Raw genomic sequence first — 15,865 nt, 5'->3', positions numbered from 1 at the left:
AAAGGTAGTTTTATGGCTTCTGTTGGTCAAAGGAGGAGCAATGAAGAAGGGGGCCAACTAAGTGATCCATTTAAAAAAAATATTAGTCCTTGGTGCCCAGGGCTGTCAGCTTCCACATCCCATTGGCAGCGTCTGCATCATATGGTGGAAGATTATCTAGGTGCAAAAAGACATGGAGAGCTTTCCAGTCGACGATCCACTGGGTTTCTGGGTCATGAGAATAGACCACTGGCCTGAACTTGCACATTATGCAACTGAGCTGCTGGGCTTCCCTGCATCTAGCTTGCTTTTCAGAATGGGCATTCGGTGCTGCCAGAGGTTTTGTGACGGATAAAACAGTGGGAGTTATTTACGAAAGGCAAATCCACTTTAGGCGGGTATGAGAAAACTGCCCAGGCCCCTACTTGAACAATACTGGTTTACATGCTAATGTAGACTACATACAATAGCATATAGTATTATATAAGTCATACTGTAGTAGTTGAACATACATTGCTTCAGTAAATTGCTTTCTAACAACACACTGGGGGTTATTTACGAAAGGCAAATCCACTTTGCACTACAAGTGCTAACTACCAGTGCAAAGTGAACTTGAAATTGCACTGAAAGTGCACTTGGAAGTGCAGTCACTCTAAATCTAAGGGGTAGATCTGAAATTAGTGGAAGCTCTGCTGATTTTATCATCCAATCATGTGCACTTTACTTCCAAGTGCACTTTCAGACTTCCAGTAAGTCTTCTTTAACAGTTGACTTAAACATTAACATTTTCTATATTTTATCTAACAGTAATGACACATAATCACCTGATAAATGCCTATTTAGAGTCCTTCATTACTAAAAGTGTAATGTTTCAGTTGGTTTGCGGTAATCTGTGAGGCTGTGCTCATCCTTTTACTGGTCTGTAGATCAGCAGCAGCTTCAGCGGCAGAATGAGTTTGCCACTAAACCCAAAACCATTCCTTAATGGCCTTACTGGTAACCTAGTAATGGTGAAACTGAAGTGGGGTATGAAATACAAGGGATACCTGGTCTCTGTGAATGGCTACATAAACATGCAGCTCGCCAATACAGAACAATATATTAATGGGGCATAATCTGGACATCTTGGAAGAAGTTCTAATAAGGTGGCGAGATGAGAGAATAATGCAATTTCCAAATTGGTTTTGTAAATTTATTTGAAACTTCTCTTTTGAGGTTATTGTTGGACATAGTTTTTGTACGTTCATAGGGTTACGGTGTGAAGGCACCACCAACACCCAAAGGCACCACCAACACCCAGAGCCAACACTCAATTTTTTCGCACAGTGTAAATTCTATTTGAAGCCTGCGAAAGAGCCACCAGACTTTATCAAAAAAAAAAAATTGTTAAACTTAGCCTGAGTGTACTATAATATGGCTTCTTCACATAAGGCTTGCTCACTGTGGTGCAAAAAAAAATATTTCCATCCAAAGTCTGCCAAAGAGACACCAGAATTTATCAAAAAATCTTGTTCTGACTATAATAAATTGTGGCCTCATCATACAGACTGACTCCCCAAGCTGTTGTTTACAAAATAAAGAAAGATTTCAGGGAAAATCAATTTAAATGTAATTTGTTTTCTTTACATATGTAAATTTTGCTGCAGCAGGTTCTATAAATTGTGCAGATGCCCCACTATACAGGCATACTAAGGGGACCCCCCAGTCACTAATATTTAATATAATTTTTCACTTTTATTGTTTCACTTTAAGCATCATTAAATTCACTGCTCCCACAGGGCAATACCCAGCCTCCCATACCCTTTTTATTGACAATAACTTGCATATAAGCCTTTAAAATGGGCACTTTTGAAGTTTTTAAAGTTCGGGTCCCATAGACTTTAAAAGGGTTTGCGTTTCAGGTCCGAACCTTTTGCGATGTTCAACAGTTCTGGTGCGAAACTAAACGTGGGGTGTTTGGCACAACTTTACTTGTCTATCTATTAACTCAACTTTAACTGTTAACCCTAATCCTTAGTTAACTATTTCTGTAATTTGCAAGTTGTGATTTTATTTTACAAATGTGGCTAGTTTTAATATTTTCGTCATGGATCTATTAATGTCCATTAATAAGCTTTAACCACTTCCCGACCGGCGCACGACGATGTACGTAGACAGAATGGCACGGGCAGGCATATTGGCGTACATGTACGTCCCTGCCTTCCCGCGGGTCGGGGGCCCGATCGGGCCCCCGCCCGGTGCCCGCGGCGGTCGGTATTCGTTCGGGAGCGATCCCGGACGAGGGGACGGCCATTCATTCATGGCCACCCCCTCGCGATCGCTCCCGACGAATGAAAATGCTCCGTGACATCACTTCCTCTCCTGTAATGTAAACACAGGAGAGGAAGTGATGTAATCTCTCCTCCGTGTCGGTATTTTTTGTTCCGACACCGAGGAGAGAGGATCGGTGAGTTACACCAACACGACACTACACAGTAGAACATGCCAGGCACACTCACACCCCCCCCCCGATCACCCCCCAATTACCCCTGCCCCCCAGTCACAGTGACACCAATGTCATTTTTTTTTTTTTTTTTTTTGCATTGGTGTCATTTGTGACTGTAATAACTGTTAGAGCAGTTAGGGTTAGCCCCCTTTAGTTCTAATGTACCCCCCTAACCCCCCCAATAAAGGTTTAACCCCGTGATCACCCCCCGTCGCCAGTGTCACTAAGGCTGGGTTCACATTGCAGCGGTTTATGAGAACGAATGTGATTCGCACCGCACTGCAGTGCAAATCACATCCGATCTCTGTGCGATTCAAGTTCAGCCATTCGCCGCACCCGCCACACCCGCCGCACCCGCCGCAAATTCGCACGGGACCCTTTTTTTGGTCCGCAGCAGAATCGGATCGCATGGGTGTTCACACCATGCGATCCGAGTTTGCAGATCGCACTGCGATATGCGAACTGATCTGGGGGTGTCATTAACATTTCACTGACACTCCCAGCAGTTCGCATAGGGCAGTGTGAACTGCCGCCGGAAAGGGCATGCGATGCGGGAACCCGCCGCGGATTCGTGGCGTTCCCGCATCACTCCAGTGTGAACCCAGCCTAATAGGCGATCGTTTTTCTGATCGCTGTATTAGTGTCACAGGTGACGCTAGTTAGGCAGGTAGGTATTTAGGTTCGCCGCAGCTTTTTATAGCGCCAGGGACCCCCATATACTACCGCATAAAGCCCCCTGATTGCCCCCTAGTTAACCCTTTCACCAGTGATCACCATATAACTGTTACAGGTGACGCTGGTTGGTTAGTTATTTTTTTATAGTTTCAGGGCACCCGCCATTTATTACCTAGTCTCACTAGTGTACCCCTAAATTTAGGGGTGTCTACTTTCCAAAATGGGGTCATTTGGGGGGGTTTGTGCCATCTTGGCATTTTAAGGCCTTCAAAACTGTAACGCCCTTAGAAAGCCTGAAGGCGGTGCTTGGTTTTCGGGGCCCCGTACGCGGCTAGGCTCCCAAAAAGTCCCACATATGTGGTATCCCCGTACTCAGGAGAAGCAGCAGAATTTATTTTGGGGTGTCATTTCACATATGCCCATGGCATGCGTGAGCAATATATCATTTAGTGACAACTTTGTGAAAAAAAAAAAAAAAGTTTGTAATTTTCCCGCAACTTGTGGCAAAATATAAAATATTCCATGGACTCAACATGCCTCTCAGCAAATAGCTTGGGGTGTCTACTTTCTAAAATGGGGTTATTTGTGGGGGTTTTGTGCCATCTTGGCATTTTATGGCCTTCAAAACTGTAATAGGTAGTGAGAAGTAAAATCAAAAATTTACGCCCTTAGAAAGCCTGAAGGCGGTGCTTGGTTTTCGGGGCCCCGTACGCAGCTAGGCTCCCAAAAAGTCCCACATATGTGGTATCCCCGTACTCAGGAGAAGCAGCAGAATTCATTTTGGGGTGTCATTTCACATATGCCCATAGCATGCGTGAGCAATATATCATTTAGTGACAACTTTGTGTAAAAAAAATAAATACATTTTTTTTTTGTCATTATTCAATCGCTTGAGGCAAAAAAAAAAATATTCAATGGGCTCAACATGCCACTTATCAATTTCCTTAGGGGGTCTACTTTCCAAAATGGGGTCATTTGGGGGGGGTTTGTACTGCCCTGCCATTTTAGCACCTCAAGAAATGAGATAGGCAGTCGTAAACTAAAAGCTGCGTAAATTCCAGAAAACGTACCTTAGTTTGTAGATGTGACAACTTTTGCGCAAACCAATAAATATACAATTATTGACTTATACTACCACATAAAGCCCCCTGATTGCCCCCTAGTTAACCCTTTCACCAGTGATCACCATATAACTGTTACAGGTGACGCTGGTTGGTTAGTTATTTTTTTATAGTTTCAGGGCACCCGCCATTTATTACCTAATAAAGGTTTAACCCCCTGATCACCCAGCGGGTGTCATTTGTGACTGTAATAACTGTTAGGGCAGTTAGGGTTAGCCCCCTTTAGTTCTAAGGTACCCCCCTAACCCCCCCAATAAAGGTTTAACCCCGTGATCACCCCCCGTCGCCAGTGTCACTAAGGCTGGGTTCACATTGCAGCGTTTTATGAGAACGGATGTGATTCGCACCGCACTGCAGTGCAAATCACATCCGATCTCTGTGCGATTCGAGTTCAGCCATACAGATAGTATGGCTGAATTCGTGTCGCACCCGCCGCAAACTCGCACGGGACCCTTTTTTTGGTCCGCAGCAGAATCGGATCGCATGGGTGTTCACACCATGCGATCCGAGTTTGCAGATCGCACTGCGATATGCAAACTGATCTGGGGGTGTCATTAACATTTCACTGACCCTCCCAGCAGTTCGCATAGGGCAGTGTGAACTGCCGCCGGGAGGCATGCGATGCGGGAACCCGCCGCGCATTCGTGGCGTTCCCACATCGCTCCAGTGTGAACCCAGCCTAATAAGCGATCGTTTTTCTGATCGCTGTATTAGTGTCACAGGTGACGCTAGTTAGGCAGGTAGGTATTTAGGTTCGCCGCAGCTTTTTATAGCGCCAGGGACCCCCATATACTACCGCATAAAGCCCCCTGATTGCCCCCTAGTTAACCCTTTCACCAGTGATCACCATATAACTGTTACAGGTGACGCTGGTTGGTTAGTTATTTTTTTATAGTTTCAGGGCACCCGCCATTTATTACCCAGTCTCACTAGTGTACCCCTAAATTTAGGGGTGTCTACTTTCCAAAATGGGGTCATTTGGGGGGGTTTGTGCCATCTTGGCATTTTATGGCCTTCAAAACTGTAACGCCCTTAGAAAGCCTGAAGGCGGTGCTTGGTTTTCGGGGCCCCGTACGCGGCTAGGCTCCCAAAAAGTCCCACATATGTGGTATCCCCGTACTCAGGAGAAGCAGCAGAATTTATTTTGGGGTGTCATTTCACATATGCCCATGGCATGCGTGAGCAATATATCATTTAGTGACAACTTTGTGAAAAAAAAAAAAAAAGTTTGTAATTTTCCCGCAACTTGTGGCAAAATATAAAATATTCCATGGACTCAACATGCCTCTCAGCAAATAGCTTGGGGTGTCTACTTTCTAAAATGGGGTCATTTGTGGGGGTTTTGTGCCATCTTGGCATTTTATGGCCTTCAAAACTGTAATAGGTAGTGAGAAGTAAAATCAAAAATTTACGCCCTTAGAAAGCCTGAAGGCGGTGCTTGGTTTTCGGGGCCCCGTACGCGGCTAGGCTCCCAAAAAGTCCCACATATGTGGCATCCCCGTACTCAGGAGAAGCAGCAGAATTTATTTTGGGGTGTCATTTCACATATGCCCATAGCATGCGTGAGCAATATATCATTTAGTGACAACTTTGTGTAAAAAAAATAAATAAATTTTTTTTTTGTCATTATTCAATCGCTTGAGGCAAAAAAATAAAATATTCAATGGGCTCAACATGCCACTTATCAATTTCCTTAGGGGGTCTACTTTCCAAAATGGGGTCATTTGGGGGGGGTTTTGTACTGCCCTGCCATTTTAGCACCTCAAGAAATGAGATAGGCAGTCGTAAACTAAAAGCTGCGTAAATTCCAGAAAACGTACCTTAGTTTGTAGATATGACAACTTTTGCGCAAACCAATAAATATACAATTATTGAATTTTTTTTTACCAAAGACATGTGGCTGAATACATTTTGGCCTAAATGTATGACTAAAATTGAGTTTATTGGATTTTTCTAATAACAAAAAGTAGAAAATATAATTTTTTTTCAAAATTTGCGGTCTTTTTACGTTTATATTGCAAAAAATAAAAATCGCAGAGGCAATCAAATACCATCAAAAGAAAGCTCTATTTGTGGGAAGAAAAGGGCGCAAATTTTGTTTGGGTACAACATTGCATGACCGCGCAATTACCAGTTAAAGCAGCGCAGTGCCAAATTGTAAAAAGACCTCTGGTCATTTACCAGCAAAATGGTCCGGTCTGAAAGTGGTTAAGCTTCTACAAAGGGCATATTAAGGTAACAGTGAGAGTACACAACATATGTAAAAGCATATTAAAAAAATAAGGACAATATTTTTTATACTTTCTAATTCCCAGATCTGCATTGATACATACTTCTAGAGCATCTCCATACATGCAATCAAATAAAGGTTTTTTCAAGGCATTTTGAACCTTCCTAAGATGTCCATTGATTATGTAGTTTCATGGTGTCATTTGTTGCCTTGTACACACAGCCTTTACTACAGTAAATCTTCACATTCCTTGGTCAGAAGTTTCTGTCTGTGTTCTAACATGAAGCATGCATCGTGGCACTGCACAGGTCAATGCACAACTTCTGTCAGTAGTCTGAGAACTAACATGTGAACAAACTACATATCACACAATACCTGTGTCCTACAAGTGGCAGATGGAAGGTAATTAGCTCTGATACAGACACGAGCAGGCAAAACAATGGAGAAAAGAGATACAGTGGGTATAGAAAAGAATCACCCCCCTTTAAAATAATTACATTTTGTTGGTTTGCAGCCTAAAATGAAGACAGACACTGTTTTTGTTTTATCCAGCTGTATTTACACAGTATAACTTATAACATCCAAGTGAAAGATATAACACCAACATGTCTGAAAAATAATAAAAAAATTTAAAAGCAGAATCATTGAGTAGAAAAAAGGATCACCCCCTCCTAAAAAGGACTTTAAACTTGAGTTGATAAACTCAATCAGGTTTATGTAATCACCTTCTCATTGGCATACAAAGCCAAACCTGAGCAGTTCTGCGAAGAAGAGTGGGCAAAGTTAGTAGAGACATATCCCAACAGACTAAAGGATGTAATTAAAGAAAAAGGTGGATCCTTTTTCCAACTAAGTGATTCTGTTTTTGATCTTCTTTTTTTCTGACATGTTGGTGATGCAACACAGGGGAAATGGTGACACGTGGATTGTGACCAAGAGCAAGAAGTTGTCTATCTCTTAAGTTAATGAGTACAAGCCATGTGCACAAACACATGGACATAGGGAAATCGATCAGCCATGACACTACAAACTGCATTCACAACATGTGAGCCCATCATTACATGGTAAGACAAATAAATGACACATGGAATATAACTACACTAATAACTACCTAAAACAACAAAAACATTTAAAAGTGTACAATGTCTTCAAAATGTATCAACAGCCTAATATTTTTTTCCAGTTTTGGCTACAATAAAGAAGTATTATTAGTATTATTGTGAAGACACAGACCGCAATAAAAACCAGACGGAGTAAAGTAGCATATGTACAGCGAGTCGTGCATTAGTTAGCTAGGAGTCCAACAGACAAAATAAAACAATATTAGTGCATATCTATGACCAAGATGTAAAATCTTATATTCATTCCACATTCTGTTTTAACCGCTTGCCAACCAGCCACCGTCACTATACTGCCGCAGGTCGGTATGATCACGCGAGCCGTCGTACCTATACGTCGGCTCCTTTAAGTGGGATAGTAAACGCGAGTGCACCCACTGCACTGCAAGGGTGTCAATGCTTGTGGCCGACGGTCGCGATGCCTGCCGGCCATGAGAGATCATGGGCACGAGAGGCAGAACAGGGACGTGTGTGTGTGTGAACCCATCCCTGTTCTGTTCAGGGAGTCAGATCGTGAGTTCCTAATAGCTAGGAACCACGATCTGTCATCCCCTCTAGTCAGTCCCCTCCCCCTACAGTTAGAACACACAGTCAGGGAACACAGTTAACCCCTTGATCGGCCTCTAGTGTTAACCCCCTCCCTGCCAGTGACAGTAATCAGTGCATTTTTATAGCACTCATCGCTGTATAATTGTGAATCGTCCAAAAAATGTGTCAAAAGAGTCCGATGTGTCCGCCATAATGTCACAATAAAAATCGCAGATCGCCGCCATTACTAGTAAAATAATAATAATAATAATAAAAATGCTTATTATGATTTTTATTACCAAAAATATGTACAGTAGGTGCCGCCGATATTGTGTTTCCCAGCGACAGGCTTCTCTAACCAGCGCGATCCAGTTGCGCTGCTTCTCGCGCTGGCTGCAATAGGAAAATGTCATTTTCCTATAGTAGCGAGAGAGCGGTGATAATGTCGCCTCACTAATGAAGCCTGCATGCCTTCTCGGGGGCATACCAGGCCCTTAGGTCGGTAGGGATTTTAAGGGGAATCCCCTACGCCCAAAAAAACGGCGTGGGGCGACAGAAGACCGGGCCACCGCTAGTAAAAGAGCTGGAAGAAGAAGCGGTGGCCCGGCAAGAAGAACCGAAGAGGGGGACAAGACCCCCGAAGTCAGAAGAAGAGGGCGGTGAGAAAGAAGAAAGCCGGGCTCCTCCGCTAGCAACAGAGCTAGCAAAAGAGCAGAAGATAGCGGAGGAGTCCGGCGAGAAGACCCCCGAAGATGGAAGAAGACCCCCGGAGCTGTGCAATAAACTATTTTAGCCCTTGTATGTTGCAGGGCGCCCCCCTTCCCCCAAAGCACCCACCCCCCCATGTTGAGGGCACGCGGCCTGGTATGGCTCAGGAGGGGGGGCACTCGCTCCTCCCCACCCCCTTTCCTGACCAGCTGGGCTGCGTGCTCGGATAGGGGTCTGGTATGGATTTTGGGGGGGGGGGGGCTACACCGTTTTTTTGGCGTAGGGGATTCCCCTTAAAATCCCTACCGGACCTAAGGGCCTGGTATTCCTCCCAAGGGGGAACCCATGCTGTTTTTGTTTTTTTTGGGCGTGGAGTTCTCCCTTAGGATTCATACCAAATACAGTTCCTGGTATTAGCGGGAATCCAATTTGGATCCCTGCACCAGTGTGAACCCGGCCAGCGATGCTTGTCGCTTATCGGGAAAGGAAAATAAACATTTTTCCTTTCCCGATGCGAGCCAGCTCGGCGCTGGCTCCCGCAACGGGGCTCGTAGGGTGTCAATCTCGCCAATAGAAGCAGCAAAATTGACACAATATTGTGGTCACCTACTCTAGAAGAATACATATTGGTCTAAACTAAGAAAAACAATTATTTTTTTTTTGTTTTTTTAAATGGGGATATTTATTATAGCAAAAAGTACAAGAGTGTGTTTTTTTAAAAATGGTCGCTCTTTTTTTGCTTATAGCGCAAAAAATATAAACCGCAGAGATGATCAAATACCACCAAAAGAAAGCTCTACTTGTGGAGAAAATTTGTATGGGTACATGACCGGTCTGCTCTGGTCATTGAGCAGCCAAATCCTCTGGGGCTGAAGTGGTTCATTATTTCTAGCAAAAACAATTGAGTACTGTACATGATGCTTTTTTTTAATTACACTAACATCCAAATTGTTTTCTTGGACGCTCGATGAAGGAGGTACATCCTGAAAGCTTTTCCTTAAAATTTAGATGTTAGTGTAAAAAAGTAGCCAACAAAAGTATCATGAACATTACTCAACTGTTTTTGTTGCAAGTGCACTAATATGGCTGCAGTCACATCAATAATTATTTCTAGCTTACCTTTAATTAATTTAATCAATCTGAATCCTAAAGTTTGTAAACTTATTTTGTGAAGTTCCCCACACACACTTACTTCCTTGAATTTTGTGACATATATTCAGTATATCAGGGCCGGGAGGAGGGGTGGGCATAAGGGGGGACTGCCCTGGGCAGAATCTTGTAAGGAGGGGGGGGCGGATTGCGAGCTGCACCATGCTCTTTATATACAGGAGATTGGAAACTCTCCACCAAATTGCTTGGCTGTCACACCACCCCGTGCCCTGCTAATCTATTACTCTGCTACTACTCGCACACATGGCTAAGGCTCGGTTCACACAGGGGCGACTTGTCCAGGCGACTTCGCCGCCTGACAAGTCGCCCCAGTTCTGTACAACGGAACCGTTCTAATAGGAGCGACTCGAGCCGCTCCGACTTAGAAAAAAGGTTCCTGTACTACTTTTGCGGCGACTTCGGGCGACTTGCATTGACTTCTATACAGAAGTCATTTTGCAAGTCACCGCTGAGGTCGCGGCAGGTCGCGGCGCTGCAAGTCGTGCCGCGTCCTGTGTGAACCGAGCCTAAGGTTATGCCCGGGCTAAGGTTGCGTGCTTCCGCTCTGCATCTGTAGCAGCCATCCAGTGTCCACATACGGGAAAACGTTGTTGTCTCCCAGCTTTGGCTGATGTCATAGTGTGCCTGGCTGAATCAGGGCTCTCAGTCTGAGCAGCAGTAGGGGTTGGCAGAGCTGGCAAGAGAAAGTTCAGCACATTACAGTACCGATCACTGTGAAGCCCTGCAGTTTTCAGAGCTCTCTCTAGAGCCAGCCAAGTTCCAGATTCAAGCCATGGAACCTGCCATTAAGGTGAAATGCTAAAATAGATGTGTAGAACAAGCTGGGTTAATGTTAGATATAAAAGATTTGTGAAATGTCCTGTCTCACAGTCAGACTGTGACCATGTGTTTAGTTATTATTTTCTATTTATCTGTATTCAGCAAGTGATGAGACCACAGACCAGTACAGCTACACTACTTTCCAAGATCAGTAGAAATCTTTATTGGACATTGTGTTTCTTGCTCACTTGCAAAAAAGGTGAGGGTCTGCTGGAATTAAATGCCTATGCCTGTGATCAGTTACATATGTTTTTTTTTATTTGAGTTAGACCCCTTTCATACCGAGGCAGTTTTCAGGCTTTTAGCGCTAAAAATATCATCTTTAAAGTGCGTGAAAACTGCCTCTCATGCCTCCCCAGTGTGGGAGCCCGAGTGCTTTCACATTGGGGCGGTGCACTTGCGGAACGGGAAAAAAAAGTCCTGCAAGTAACATCTTTGGGGCAGTGTAGGAGCACTGAATACAGTGCTCCTACACCGCCCCTGCCCATTGGAATAAATGGGCAGTGCTTCCGAAGCGCCTGTAAAGTGATTCGGAAGAGCCGCAACATGGGTGGTTTTAACCCTTTCTTTGGTCACTAGTGGGGGTATAATAAGCCCCACTAGTGGCCAAAAAGTGTTGCTAATGGACCCGCTGCCCCAGTGTGAAAGCAGCCTTACAGATGTCTGAAAATCTCTCTCCAGTGACTCACAGTATAGATCACGCTGGAATATCTGTATGTATCTGCTAATATATTATAGGAAATATGGCTTTTTAGGCTGGCTATGGCTCCATTCATATTAAGTGTCTGATCAGGTCTGCCTGTCCGTTTTTCAGATGAACCCGATTGGACCCTCCATTCATCCCTATGGACCGGTGAGTAAATTAAACTGTGTCCATTTACACCCACCTACCTCCAATTCCAGTCCACTAAAAAACAAAAAACAAAAGGAGATCCATCCCCTCCCTCTAGGCGGATGTTAGGGTAGGTGTAAACAGACAGCAGGGATCTATTTAAACCCGCCAGTCCATAGAACAGAGCAGGCTGCGTCTATGTCTGCTGTGCATAAACTGAGCTGATACAGACCTGTCATCTGCCCTCTCTGGTCTGGTCAGCAGGAGATCAGTAGACAGATCCCCTGCTGATCAAAACTGAGTCTACCCCGTGTGAAAAGAGCATAAAGGTAAAAAAATATATCCCCAGAGCTCCCCTCTGCCACTGATAGACACCCTCCCTCCCTCAGAGCAACGCAGAGCTCCTTAACCACTTCAGCCCTGGCCTATAGTCATATGAAGCCCACAGACGGGATCTCCCATCCTGGGTGGGTGTCATATGACGTCCCCTGATTCCAGGCACGCGCGCGCACCCCACGGCATCGCTCGGGACCCGGTGCGTGTGCCTGGCGGCCGGATGTCCGCTGTGCACCTGCGATTGCCCAGCAACACAGCAGGACCATGAATCTGTGTATGTAAACACACAGATCCCCGTCCTGTCAGTGGAGAGGAGACCGATGGTATGTTCCCAGTACAGAGGAACACTGATCGGTTACCTCCCCTTGTGAGTCCCCTCCCCCCACAGTTAGAATCATTCCCATAGGGAACATATTAACCCCTGCAGCGCCCCCTGGTGTTAACCCCTTCCCTGCCAGTCACTTTTACACAGTAATCAGTGCAATTTTATAGCATGATCGCTGTGTAAATGTGAATGGTCCCAAAAATGTGTCAAAAGTGTCCGATGTGTCCGCCATAATGTCACAGTCACGAAAAAAAATCACAGATCGCCACCATTACTAGTAAAAAAAAAAGCCATAAATCTATCCCCTATTTTGTAGATGCTATAACTTTTGCGCAAACCAATCAATAATCGCTAATTGTGATTTTTTTTACCAAAAATATGTAGAAGAATACGTATCAGCCTAAACTGAGGAAAAAAAATATATTTTTTTTTTATTTGATATTTATTATAGCAAAAAGTAAAAAATATTGTGTTTTTTTTCAAAATTGACGCCCTTTTTTTGTTTATAGCGCAAAAAATAAAAACCGGAGAGGTGATCAAATACCGCCAAAATAAAGCTCTATTTGTGGTGAAAAAAGGACGTCAATTTTGTTTGGGTGCAACGTCACATGACCGCACAATTGTCAGTTAAAGCGGCGCAGTGCTAAATCGCAAAAAGTGCTTTGGTAAGGAAGGGGGTAAAATCCTCCGGGGCTGAAGTGGTTAAAGTATAACTAAAGGAAAAACTTTTTTTTTGTTTTGGAAAGAGAGGAGAGGGATTAGAACCCCGGTCAGCTTTTATTGCTGTCTGTGCACCCGTTAGTTAGATTCACCTTCTCTATTTGTCCTGTTTACAATTATCATTGAAAGTGAAAGTAAAAGAAAATCCCAACTTTTGATTTTTTCCCAGAAAAGTAACAGAGGAGAAACCATCCAATGGGGACACTAGTTCTGGTGATCTGGGGGTCCCCAAGCAATTCCTTTAATTTGCAGGGATTTCCTCTCATTTCCTGTTTTTAGCTATGGGACAGGAATTGAAGGTAAATCCCCCCAATGGGATACAGATGGCAAAAAAAAAATAAAAAACCTGACAGGAGTCATAACCTTCCCTTGCTCTTTCCAAAATGAAAAAAAAAAATGTTGCCCATAGTTCTACTTTAAGCTAGGTACACATGTATCAAAAATAAGCCAGTTCAGCAGGGGCCTGTTGAATTCCAAGCTGTGTTAGCCCTACTGGTTTGATAGAAGTTGTTAAATTGGCTTCTGTCAAACAGTCCTGTTGGAAAACTTCCTTCAGTAAGCAGATTGCAGCCAATCAGCCTCAGCGAGGATCACTGTATTCTGACAGAATGCAATAACATGGCAGGGGGGATTCCCCTATCCACTCACAACCCACTGGCTGAAGAAAAAAAGAAAAATAACTTTAGTTAAATGCACCCCACAGAGCCCCCACCCTCTTTCATACCACCACTATCACCTCATCAGTCCTCCTAAAGGTGGGTACAAACAAACTGAAATAGAACCAGTTCAGCAGGGACCAAACAAATTGAGTCTGTGGGTGGCTCTCCCTGTTCACTAGAAATTGTTCAGTAGATCAACTTCCGTCAAATAGCCAGGCTGGAAAACTGTCTGCAGTGCTGATCAGAGTATTCTGACAGCGAGTGAGCCTTGCTGTCAGAAGACAATCGCACAGTGGTGGGGATTTCTCCATCCACCTTGCTTGTGTGGAGGGGGGGGGGGGGTTCATTTGTTTGGGGGTTTTTTGTTCCATCCACCATCAAACAAAAGAAAACAAACCAATGATGCTGAGGTACCGTATATACTCGAGTATAGGCTGACCCGAATATAAGCCGAGGCCCCCAATTTACCCCCAAAAAAACTGGCAAACTTATTGACTCGTGTATAAGCCGAGGGTGAGACATGCCTGTCCATCCCTGTGTGTGTGTCCGTCCATCCCTGTGTGTCCGTCCATCCCTGTGTGTCCGTCCATCCCTGTGTGTCCGTCCATCCATCCCTGTGTGTGTGTGTGTCCATCCATCCATCCATCCCTGTGTGTGTGTGTGTCCATCCATCCATCCATCCCTGTGTGTGTGTGTGTCCATCCATCCATCCATCCCTGTGTGTGTGTGTCTCCATCCATCCATCCATCCCTGTGTGTGTGTGTCTCCATCCATCCATCCCTGTGTGTGTGTGTCTCCATCCATCCATCCATCCCTGTGTGTGTGTGTGTCCATCCATCCATCCATCCCTGTGTGTGTGTGTCTCCATCCATCCATCCATCCCTGTGTGTGTGTGTCTCCATCCATCCATCCATCCCTGTGTGTGTGTGTCTCCATCCATCCATCCCTGTGTGTGTGTGTCCGTGTGTGTGTGTGTGTGTGTGTGTGTGTGTGTGTGTGTGTGTGTGTGTGTGTGTGTGTGTGTGTGTGTGTCCAGCCTACCTGTGTCCCGAGCCTCCGTCCCGTGCCTTGCCTCCTTGCCTCCGTCCCGTGCCGTGCCTTGCCTCCGTCCCGTGTCGTGCCTTGCCTCCGTCCAGTCCCGTGCCGTGCCGTGCCTTGCCTTGCCTTGCCTCCGTCCCGTGCCTTGCCAGGATCGCCGCTCTTCGTCGGCGCCTCGGCGGCCATTGTAAAATTCAAAAGCCGCGCCTCCGCCTTCGCCTGTGATAGGCGGAACACTGAATTTCCCAGCAGCCTGTGTTCCGCCTATCACGGACATCGTCTCATCCTCGTCCGTAGTACGAGGATGAGACGATGTCCGTGATAGGCGGAACACAGGCTGCTGGGAAATTCAGTGTTCCGCCTATCACAGGCGAAGGCGGAGCCGGAGGCGCGGCTTTTGAATTATAGAATGGCCGCTGTCTGTCTGCTCGACACGCTGATCGAGCAGGCAGACAGCGATGACTCGAGTATAAGCCGAGGGGGGCACTTTCAGCCTCAAAAAAGAGGCTGAAAATCTCGGCTTATACTCGAGTATATACGGTATTTCTTTACACATCATTGTTAGTCCAATGTTTTACTGCAGGACAGATTGTGTACCGCTATTAAGCTTATATGTTACATATATTTCAGTGAGGCATGCTATGCGTGTTGCTATTAACCCCACCCTGTACTCCACAGTAGAGGGGTGCAGTTTGGTATCTTTGCCCTGGGCACCAGATGACTTTGTCCCAGCAATGCCTGCAAGAAGACAATACTGTGTCACAGAATTCACAGAGCCTGAATTCTGAACTAAAGAGGAGGAGTTTCAGGAGGCTGAATCAGAACAGCAATTACAGTTTACAGGCAGCAAGATACCATGGGATATGTAGTTCTTAGAATTAGTTCTTAGAATTTTAAAGTAAATAGTGGGTAGAGAAGCTGCAAAACATGCAGGGAATTCAGGAATGAGATGGTCAGATGACAGGCAGCCTCACAACATTAAATATTTTTTTTAAGTATATGGTGGCACAGTGGTGTAGTGGGCAGCACTCTCACTAAGCAGTAAAAAGGGTTGCTGGTTTGAATCCGAACCACAACACTACCTGCCTAGAGTTTGCATGTTCTCCCTGTGCCTGCGTGGGT

At 45.0% G+C, this 15,865-nt stretch overlaps 1 protein-coding gene and 1 pseudogene across 5 annotated transcripts in view; one reads left to right on the top strand and one right to left on the bottom strand.

Annotated features, from left to right (window-relative positions):
• MCTP1 (multiple C2 and transmembrane domain containing 1) overlaps positions 1–15,865 on the bottom strand; it is a 1,143,431-nt gene that overhangs the window by 538,025 nt on the left and 589,541 nt on the right. The gene's annotated exons all lie outside the window — the stretch shown is intronic.
• Positions 930–1,094, top strand: LOC143940056 (small nuclear ribonucleoprotein F pseudogene; annotated as a pseudogene).

Source organism: Lithobates pipiens, unplaced genomic scaffold, assembly GCF_037356315.1.
Source record: "Lithobates pipiens isolate NorthernLeopardFrog02 unplaced genomic scaffold, aLitPip1_a1.2 Scaffold_3, whole genome shotgun sequence".
NCBI lineage: Eukaryota > Metazoa > Chordata > Amphibia > Anura > Ranidae > Lithobates > Lithobates pipiens.
This window is presented reverse-complemented; position numbering and strand designations above follow the sequence as displayed.